This window comes from Cavia porcellus, unplaced genomic scaffold (genome assembly GCF_034190915.1).
Source record: "Cavia porcellus strain 051 isolate PalLab524CR breed Dunkin Hartley unplaced genomic scaffold, mCavPor4.1 scaffold_21, whole genome shotgun sequence".
Lineage (NCBI taxonomy): Eukaryota > Metazoa > Chordata > Mammalia > Rodentia > Caviidae > Cavia > Cavia porcellus.
The window spans coordinates 50,602,871-50,613,721 of NW_026947504.1; positions in this window are offsets into that span (position 1 = coordinate 50,602,871).

The window sequence follows — 10,851 nt, forward strand, 5'->3', positions numbered from 1 at the left end:
ATTTTTATAATGGTATTTTAGTTCCAAAGGGAAACATTAGAACTCATTTGAAGTTTAGATAATTATATTATGTTCACTCTGTTGATTAGGATATGATCAGCTAAACAGGTTTTTGAAGTGCAGTCTAGATCAGAGCTGATATCACTAGCTGGTAACAAAATATTTTGCCCCCAAAGCAAATATCCACTTCATGAGCCCACCTGGAATGGGTATATTTGGAGCATAGGATGCACACCACGCTTTACAGCCAGTGTACCCTGTAGGCTGTTTCCCAAACTGGTCCTGAGAACAAAGGATGGAATGAGCCAGGATGGTTGAAATTTTATTTCTTCAGAAATGGCATGTGTGTATTCTACTGGAGGAGATAGAGCAGCGCGATTCTTCCTGAAACAAGACACAGATATGTCACCAGGTTTCGGAGCCACATTTCCTGTCTGTTTAGAGCACCCCTTAGGATTGAATGAGCTAAGGGAGGTGGTAGGGAAAATTCATTGAATCCCACATATTCCTGAGCTTGCAAATTATTTTCAGTGTCAAGATTTAGAACTCCAGGAAAAGACAGGAAAGTGTGCAGAAGGGATTTTTTTTTCCTCCTCAGCATTTCTAGCAATGAACTGATTGGTTTGAGAAATTAGCTGTCTTATCGAGAGTTAGGTGTAGCATCATAAACAGCACTTTGAGTAAGCCTTTGTTTCTTATATGCTGGCCTTTAAATCGTGGACACTCTCCAGCAGCTCTCTCATTTTCTTTAGGGTATTGTCACATAGGGGATAGTAAACAGATTGTGGGTCTCTACCTAGTAATATGTTTCATCTGATTAATTTTTACTTTAGTGCCTTTTCTTGCCTCAAAGTACCTTTATCTCCTTCCCTTCTGGCAACATCACATAGGTGCTCATTTAATGATGAGAAAGCACCTCTGGAACATCTTCTGTTGCATGAACCTAAATGAATCTAATGACTAATGCAGACTAGATCTCCTGATACTAGGGAATAAATAATGGTTCAGTTTTCCAGAGCCTGAGTGAGAAAATCACAGACTTTTGTATTAGAGAAATAGAAGTTAATTCTCTTATATATTTTCATCTAGATACTATTAATGATAATCACCATTGTTAGTCTCATTTTATTCCTACATGGAAGTCATTCTACCTGACGATCTACATTATGAAAAACAGAGCAGGCATAAATCGCTAGATTTGGGATAGGCAGTCATGGCTTAGTGACAGAACCAATTCCCTACTTCCCACTCGGCCTTTTACTGTAAGTCATTAGTCCCGTAACAGTGCTTAGGAAGGCTGTCTTCAGCATAGGGAAAAAAAGTAAGGAAATGAGATTTTAAAGCTACCTACAATTTCTCAGGCCCTATGCTAGCTGCTTTTTAATTGTTTCATCTTATTTAATGCTCATAGTGACTGGTTCCATTTTACAGGTGAGAGAGTCAAATAAAATAAAATTGGGGACCAAAAGGAGGAGGATCTGTGCTTTCTGTTGTTCCTTGAGTTTTTAGGTTAATAGCTTTCTGTTTTGGGGATGACAGTGGTTCCCTTGGGGCTTTTGGAGGTGGGAGAGTGGTGGTTGGTAGAGCGATTGGGAGTGCTTCTGTCCGGGAGGCCATAGGGGCACTGTTGAATGCTTTGGGTGTGACTTCTTTTTGCGATCCAAAGGGAGCACAGGAGACAGGTTACTGGGGAAGATTTCTGCTCAGGGTGTATGACAACACAGTCAACTCCAGAGCTCTCAAAGATTGCAGACACAGAGCGATCCAGCACCTACTAGGCACATCTCTGAGCCAGACACTGTTTTAATGATGTGACATGTATCAAAGCACGTAGCCCTTAGGACCCACATGGGAGAAGATGATATCATTGTTGTTTTATAAAATTGAAAACGGAGGAAGTGATCAAGTAGAACAAAGGTTGAATGATTTGTCAAAGGCCAGGAAACCAGTAAATAGTGGAATTGGGGTTCAATCCAAAGCAGGATGCCTTCAGAGTTGCTATTCTTTATCGCTTATTACCTTGCCCCCCAAGCCCTTCAGAACTGCCTTTGGTTAAGGAGACATTTTTGTGATGAGGCTTCTACTGCCATGACTCTTGCCCTTCTCCTCCTGCCAGTGCTTTCTCCTGACTTACTCTGGGAGAATGTCTCCCTCTCTCTTAGAGGGACTTTGACTCTCTGAGAATCCTGCATCTTGGCTACTTTTCTCTTGTTGCTAGGACAAAAAACCCAACACCCAAAACGGAGGAAGGAAAAGTATATTTAGCTCATTGTTTGTGGAAGTTGCAGTCCATAATTGGCTGGCTCCAAAGCAGGGTGGCACGGGACAGTGCAACATTTAAAGGCAGCAGCAAACAAAATTATATTGTATGCAGGCCAGCCCCCCACTCCAAGGTGGTTATATCAGTGACAGAAATCTCTGTGTCCTCCTCTTGCACAGGATGAGGATATTTACAAAGTAAGGATCCTAGTTCCTGGCTGAGTCAGTTAAACCTCTAAACTTCTCAAGTTGACACAATGTATCAACCATAACACCCTGATTCCCCTTGTTTTCAGAACCTTTGGAATTCAAATTGTTAGTAACTAATAAGCTAGTATCTTTTTCTTTTTTGAAGGGCAAGAAAGTGTCAATCTTTAAATTTTCTGGGAAGTGAAATGTTTGCATTCTGTCCTTTTTATCTATCAAAAAAGTAAAAATAAAAGCAACAAACAGTTGAGTACAGATAACTCAGAGATAATCAAAGGGAAGTTCACAAAAAATAAAGCAACAGCTTATGCTCTGATCATTGCCTGGGTTATATTTACATAATTATTTTACAAACTACCTGGCTGCATATAGATCTCATTTCTAGGACTAATTTCCAGTTCATGTAGTAGAAGTGAGAAACAGTGGATGTGGGGTAGATATTCATTGCAGTGTTTTGCAGGAAAAATCACTTAATAAAATATATTTTCAATAATTGTTATTAAAGCCTCAGACAACTAAGGAATTGGCTGTGCTGTTTGCATTTTAACTCTACCTTGCAGTGACTGGTAACATCTTCAGCCAGAGGGACTTTCCTTGCTCTGACAGCCCCTCAGAACCTGTCAAGGTGGCCCACTTCATTCTAATTTTTCTAAAGAGGCTAAGAAGGTGCCTTTATATACCTACTTTTAGAAGCAATTTTGCGAAGTTTCACGGAGAATAGAATATTTTCTAGAAGTAAGATAAGGAAGCATGCAATGGAAATACATTAGAAACCAACAGGATGGAACGTTAAGTATGTAGAAAGGGGAATGAAGGAAAGAAAAAAGATAAACTGAGTAAAATGATGAAGCTATTTAGATTGAAAATAGCAAGCCTTGAAGATAGGGTGATTACTGGGTGTTAGATGAAAAGCTGTCACATTTATAGTTTTTATCTTTTCAAGTTGATAGTATTAAGAAAGGGTAAAGAGAGTCACTTGGACTGAGGAGGAAACACAACAAACACACACACACACACACACACACACACACACACACACACACACACATCAGAGACAAAGATGTGTAAGTGTTGACCAAAAAGGCTTTAAAGTAATATAAACACAAATCTCAGTCTGACCAGGCACATAGCAAATCTTAATTTCACAGATGATAATAACATCAAAGACACCAACCATATATATAATCATATACATTGTGGGTACATCAGTTAGGAAGACTTGAACCTCTGAGTCAGAGGATACCTATCAGCTGACTAAACAGCAACTGAAAACTGCTAAGCAAAGCTTGAAAACAGAGTACCAGCCTCTGAAGAGACTTTCAGTAATTCTATTTTTCAGTTCTTCTGTAAACAAATCTTTCTTAGGCATCTATTCTGTTAGGCACTAGACAAGCCGCAACGCTAAAGTTTCAGAATAACCTTTAACCTCCAAATGGGTTACGGCTGTTTAATTTTTGCAGATCTTGCTTTAAATAGAATATCTTACATCCTAGTATATAGACATAGGTGATTCATTTTTAATTAAAATTCATTGTTATATAACTAGTGCTCATATTTTTGTAAGGATATTTGTAGTGATAATATTTGTGTGACTTAGCATTTCATAGGTATGACAAAGTGAGATAAATCTCCTTCAAAAAAAGGAAACGTTTTCTCTGGCTTACAGTCTCAGAGTTTTCATTTCTAAATTTAAGCAAACAAACAAAACACCAGCGTGGCCAATGTGTGTAGTAGAGGAAACCTGCTGATGTCACAGTGACCATGAATCAACAAGACACAGGAAGGAACCAGGGTTCCAATATTCTCGTTAATGCTATGGCCCAGTGATCCAACTTCTGCCACTTGGGCCCCAGCTCCTAGAGTTTCTGTCACCTGCTAACAGTGCTATGCCTTCAGCATGTGAACTTTTGCATGATATTTAAAATCTAAACCATAACAAGATCATCAGGGATAATTTTGAAATCTTAAAGAAACATGCTGAACTATAATTTCCAAGGAATGGTGTATGCTAAGCAATCGATGATATTTATTCTAGTTTTAGGCATACAACATAGGAAGCAATTAATAATTTTCTAAAATGTATGTATGAAATATGACTTACTGGCATGAGCTATTTTGTGTATCTTCCCAATAGTGGGAGAATATTTATAGATTACTTAATGTTGGTCTCAGGCAAGTGATATGCTTTGGCTAATGGGTTGTTTGCACAGAGGCTTGAAATGTGCTGACAAAGTGACCTTGTCCTCTTGAAAATAAACCATTTTCCAAAAGAAGAACAAGCTCCAACTAGTCTTCTCATCTAAAGTCAATAAAAGACACAAGGACCAACTAACTTGAAGCTTGGAGTTAAACCCAACTTAGTTCAACCCAGATCTGCTAATTCCAAAGTTTCTCTCAGACACCCATGTGAGAAGATATAAAATGTGTTTATTACATAGCAAAAGTTAACTGACACAAGATAACTACCAAATATAATTATAATTCATAGGCAGAGTAGAAATATCATTGTGGGTTATCTTTGGTGTCATTGACAAAGATCATTGAGGTCCCAAGTTCTTGTTGTCTACAGAGAATGCAATTCATAAACTGATTAATGAATTTGGCCTCAAAGATGTCCCACTGTCTCTTAAAGATTCCAAAAGAAATGAGGAAAGAACAATTTGGGGTAACATCTATGCTTCAGAATATGTATTACACATAGTTACGTCTGCTGAAGGTCTGGACTATGGAAAGTATAGGCGGGGACAGATGAGTTTAACTGGTGAGTTTTTTTGCAACTTGTCTTTAAGTACAAGTCTAAAGCTGCTTCTGCTTGGATTCAGGAGAATAACACTTTGAAGAAAAATTTAACACATTTTCCACGGAATAAGATTTTTCTACTGCTGCACTGAATCATTAAAATGATGAGTATTTTGCTATTTGCTATCTTATTACTTTTATGAACATTATCCCCCACCCTTTAGTATCTATTGTTCTGAATGTAGTACTTTAAACTGTTGTGTAGTGACTCTCTAATTTCAAAATTTTTCTTCTTGCTATGATTCCCTGCTGAATTCTAACAGAACTTTCTATACCTGAGTTAGAATATATACCAAAGTAAGAAATCGGATATTAAAACCCAAGATAGTTGTAAGTCTCCTTGGAAATATAATAAAATAATATATCATCAGCAGTCAACATTTATGGCTTTCTCATCTTCAAAAATGCCTTATGAGACTCATATACCTCTAGCCTAGTGTCACTAGCTTAACATTTTTACCAAAGTACTTCAGTTGAGAAGGCACAAGAGGTTAAATTTGAACCCAGGATTCAGATCTGCTATGGTATGGATGTGGTTTGATCCCCAAAGGTTCATGTGTTGAGGCTTAGTCCTTAATGTGGGTATTATTAAAATATTTAAAAAAAAACAGTGGGAACTTAAGAAGTTAACACAGTGGAAAGTGGTTGTCATTCTGGGGCTAGCCCTTGGAAAAGATTAATACTAATCTCATGGAGATGGTTTTTGTGAAAGCAAATTTTTTGCAAAGTTTACAACATTCTTTTTAGCTCCCTGGTTTTCTCTCATCGTGTCATCTTTCCTATTGCACATGCTCTTTCTGTGAAACCACCTGCCAAATTGCAAAGTAGCCAAAAGAGTTCTCACCAGAGGCTCAACTGGTGGGGCTGATTTTGGACTTTCAGTCTGTAAAACTGTGAGGTAATAAACATATTATTTATAGATAACCCAGCCTCATGTGTTTTGTTATAGTGGTAGGAAATGGACTATTATAAGATCTTAGCAACCATGTGTTGCTTATGGCCGGAGCAGACAGACTACAATACAGATTTTGGATGCATACCATTTATGTTAAAATTCCTGATAGCTAGGTGAATTTACCTCTTCTGTACCCTTCAGAATTTTAGTTTCAACTAGAAAATGGCACTTAAAATGATCAGTAGGACTGTTTTCAAGAAACAAACGGAATGATGATCAGGGCTGGCACTGATGTTAAATGGATGTGGTATTGAGCGAGGGCCTCATATCCTACAGGATAACACACTTGAAATCAGAACAGGCTGCGTTATTGGTTGTCACCCCACATCAGGGAAACTGAGCAGTGTGTTTACTCAGAATAATGAAGCCTTTTCTTAGGAGAAAATGTTCTATTTGTGAAATTGTAGGGCAGGCAGTCTATTGCCACAAAACCCACTTTGCAAATGTCAGGACATGACTAAAAGAATAGTCTAAATACAGCAGATACAACCATCAGTGATTAACTGTACCTTTTCAAGAAGTAAATTAATTCTTCTATAAGAGGAAACTATAAATGAACTACCTCATGTTCAACAGTCATAGTAATGCCCTCCGAAAACTAAAGGAGAGCCATAGTCCGGAAGGCTTGTGTTTGACGCTAAGGTAAGTTCATCACAGCAGGTGAAAATCTGGGTAAGTTTGTGGACTACTGTCCGCAGAGCCAGAATTTTCAGCTTGTTCAGTTTTCAATGCCATTATATTGTACCATTTGGACAGCAGCATAAAAGAATGACTCAATTAAGTGAAAACTTTACTTCTTGACAAGGAATTTTTCTGGTTTGATTTGAAATGTGTAGGGAAGTTTTACTCATGTAATATTTCAAATAAAAATGTTTAATGTGACTAAAATGGTAAATGAAAAAAATAGTTCTCTAAATGTTACTTCTTTCAATAGTATACTTTGTCTATATTTCAGCAAGTGGTGAAACGAAAAATGTCGTGTATATATAATGTTGATGAATTGATTTTTCCTTGTGACAACACATTTTTGAATTAAGAATCAGAGGATTTTGTGATTTTCAGGTTTAAATACCAAATTTATAGCATTTGGCCCATTTAAAATTTGCTCAGAGGAACAGAGAGGTAAATATCCAATATTTCCATCATGTTTTGATTTGTATGGTGATGCCTTTCTTAAGTGCTGCCTGTTTCACTGAAGCTGAATTCAAAAGGTAAATCATAATTTTCTGGCATTATTATTTATTTTCAGCATTTCCTTATAGAAAACATAAAATGTTAAAAATGCTTTGAAAATAATTTGATGTGTAATTTGTATTCTTTCTGAAACGACTTGCTAAGTAACTTTTGTGCTTTATTTTCTCCAAATTCCTGGATTCTCATACTTTTTTTGCTCTAAACTTGCTTCTCTAAGAACTCACAGCACTTGGAATAAACAGAAAATACATAATTTTTCCTCTGAGGTTATCTGTAAGATGATTTCCCAAAAGAACAAAAATTGCTTTTAAACAATGAGTAAACACTGAGTTTTGGAAACTGATTAAACTTCTTTGAAAGTTTTAAGCCAAGGCAAAAGGGGACAAGTGAGACTGTAATGGAATTCATCTTGCCAGCAGCATCATATAGCATTTGCTCTCCTGAACACTAACTTCAGCTATGATTTATTAGGGGACTAAGTTCATGTCATTGCGTCTAATCTGCAGAGACCTGGCTTCAAATTCGGATTTTACTCACAATTGAAAATGAAGCTGGTGGTCAGGTCCCAGCCCCACTTGACAGGATTGTCAGCCTGTACTCAGGAGAATGGCCATCTGGAAAACCAGGGAGTGTTAACTTGCAGGTCAGGCGCTGGAGTGCCTATCGGTGGAGTTTTAACTGCAGCAAGGCTGGGAGGGACGTGGCTCCTGACCCTCTCAGTGGGACATTTATTAAGCTGCCTGACAAAGTAGGGCAAAACAATCCTAATATCCTCTTAAGGAAGCTTTTGTCCTTAATGCTTTGTTTGGTCACAGCCTAAGAAAATGACTAATTATTAAAATTTTGGAAAAGAAACAGCTCTGGGACTTGGAATGTCTATTTACAGGCAGCCAATTTTGCTTCCTGGCATTTACTTGCCCTGTGTAATGTATAAATAGTTTCCATGTGGCTGCTGCTTCCGTATGAACCTGATAAGAGGAAAGGGAATTAGTTTTGTAGAAATCTGTCAGTCTAGGGCTAATGTGTAAGCCTAAGTGTAATTTTTTTTTTTTTTTAAGATGGCCCAGAGAAGGATAGTTGTTTGCTAATTTTTACGGAGAACAATAGGGAAAGCAGAGATTTATGAAAGTTAATTCTATAATCAGAGATAAAATAGAAATCTAATCAATGTAATTAAATTCAATGAAAAGAGACATATAAAAACACAGCCAGAATAGAACGGTAATTTGTTATCAGATTTTAGGATCTCTAATCTCTTCCTATGAGACAGCCTTTTGTTTTTTTGCTTGAATATTTATTGTTAATTTGAGAGAGGATATGATGGGCCTCGGAAAGATTTGGGGCAAATATATCCATTTACCTATCTGAAGGGAAGGAGCTATGGAATATTTTTTTTTTAAATATAGTCTGAACAGATCTCTGTTGTCTGAGAGGAAGGCTGCCTTAGATTGATGCTCTTTTCCTTCAGTGAAAGGTCATCTCATCCATAGAAAGAGCAAGTGTTTGCTTGGATAAATTATGCATCAGCCACCTTGTCTTGATAGCCACTGAATTGGAGTCTTTCGAACCCTCATGTTACTTAGCACAGCCCTGCTAGTGCATCAGTGAAGGGTCAAAACCCATTCTAAAGACAATGGAATGTTAACTCACTTGCTCCTTAACAATACAATTAGATATCATCATCCCCATTTCCTATGTGAGAAAACTGTGGCATGGAGAGGAAGAGCAAGTATCAAAGAACCAGGTAGTCCAGCTCGGGAGCTTGCTCTGCGCTGCTGTATCACGAGGCTCTCCTGCCTGACGTACTTTTGCCACCAAGCCAGCCACAGGCCGCCAGAGACACCCTAGTGCAGGAGAGTTTCTAAGATGCTCAGATGCCATCAAATTTGGTGTGTGTTAACTTGTTCCATACATATCCTTGATTGTGTTATTTTAAATTCTTACTCAAACTATGAATTCCTCGGGTTGTTAACCCTGACTGGACACAACCATGTCTTTCAAATATTTCCATCAAATTATTCTTCCACTATATCTTGGAGAGACGCTCCTCAATAAACTCCTGCCTCTGTTATACTGGCAAACTTGTGTTGTAATTATCCTTCTGTTTTCTGTCTTTATCAACACATAAGCTTATGAGAACCAGGTTATTGCTTTAAGGATTTGCCTGTTTGCAGCCTCTGCCTACCAAAGTGCCTGATGGGCAATAGATTTTCAAAGGTACTCACAGAGATTTGATGACTGCATGGGCCCTTGTACCTTGGTATCTATGGCATTCTAGTCTATGCCACTGGCCAAAGACCTGCTCTCTTCTCAGAGAATAGAATATTGTGATTGATTTTATGAAATTGTGAAATAGTTTTATTTTACTTGTCAAACAAAATGTAGGAATTATTAGAGGTTCTGAAGTAGAAATGGGGAAAGATGAAAATTTTTATTGGGAGAAACTCGCTAAATAACTATTAGTGCCAATTTCCAAAAGAAAGTAAGGTCTTTAACTGCTTTTACCTCCACTTTGCCAACTCTAAAGTGTGTTTAAAAATTAAAATAGTACTGTATAATAGGTCATTAAGAAAGCAGAAGGAGCTGCTTTAAGAGAAGCAAAACTTCTTTCATATTTGTCTTGTTTGTGACTTGCAACATATAAAATACAGGACACAGTACAGTAACAGAGCTCCCTCGACCTGATTAGCAGTGGTTCCTAAATAGTCTAGATGGTCCAACATCCGAGCCCTCCTGTGACCCTCCTCACAGTGACCCTCTCTGCTCTCTGGAGATTGCTGTCACCTCTGCGCACTGTCATCTCAGGCGACACTGTCCTTCTGTTTCTGTGTTGTTGTCGCTCTCTCTCCCACATAGACGCACACATGCACAGGGATTTTAATCTTCTTTTAGCTCTTTCTCTCTTCTCCACAGTTTTGTAGTAAAGATGAGATGATAGCAGCGTTGTTTGGATATAGAGGGAGGAGATAATTGAGGATTAAAATCGGATCCTCTTCACTTTCTAGACACGTCACATTTTCTTATCTGCTTGTAGGAGAGGGTTAAGCTTTACTCAGCTAGGAAGGAGTCCTTTCAGGAGCTCAGAGGATTTTCCAAAAGAAGTGGTCACACTGTTTGCTGAAGCACAGATTACAAGCGACCTGGTGCGGGTGTTTGTAGCGCTGACTTCCAAGCAGGGATGTGTATGTTAGATTCGGTTTCCCTTTGAAGTTTCTCAGACTAGACTATTTCTACATCTGGTGGGTACATCACTGTTTAAAAAATAAACTCCAAATTTGAGAATAACTATATTCTTGACAAGATATATCGTTTTCTAAGGAGGGTTGCTGCAGCTGTCTAACATTGAATTACAGTGTTCCACAGCTGTCTGGGCAGGAAATGAAGAAAATTATCCTGGTCGTCTGAAAATGGATGTTTGGGGAGAAAGGGAGAGCATA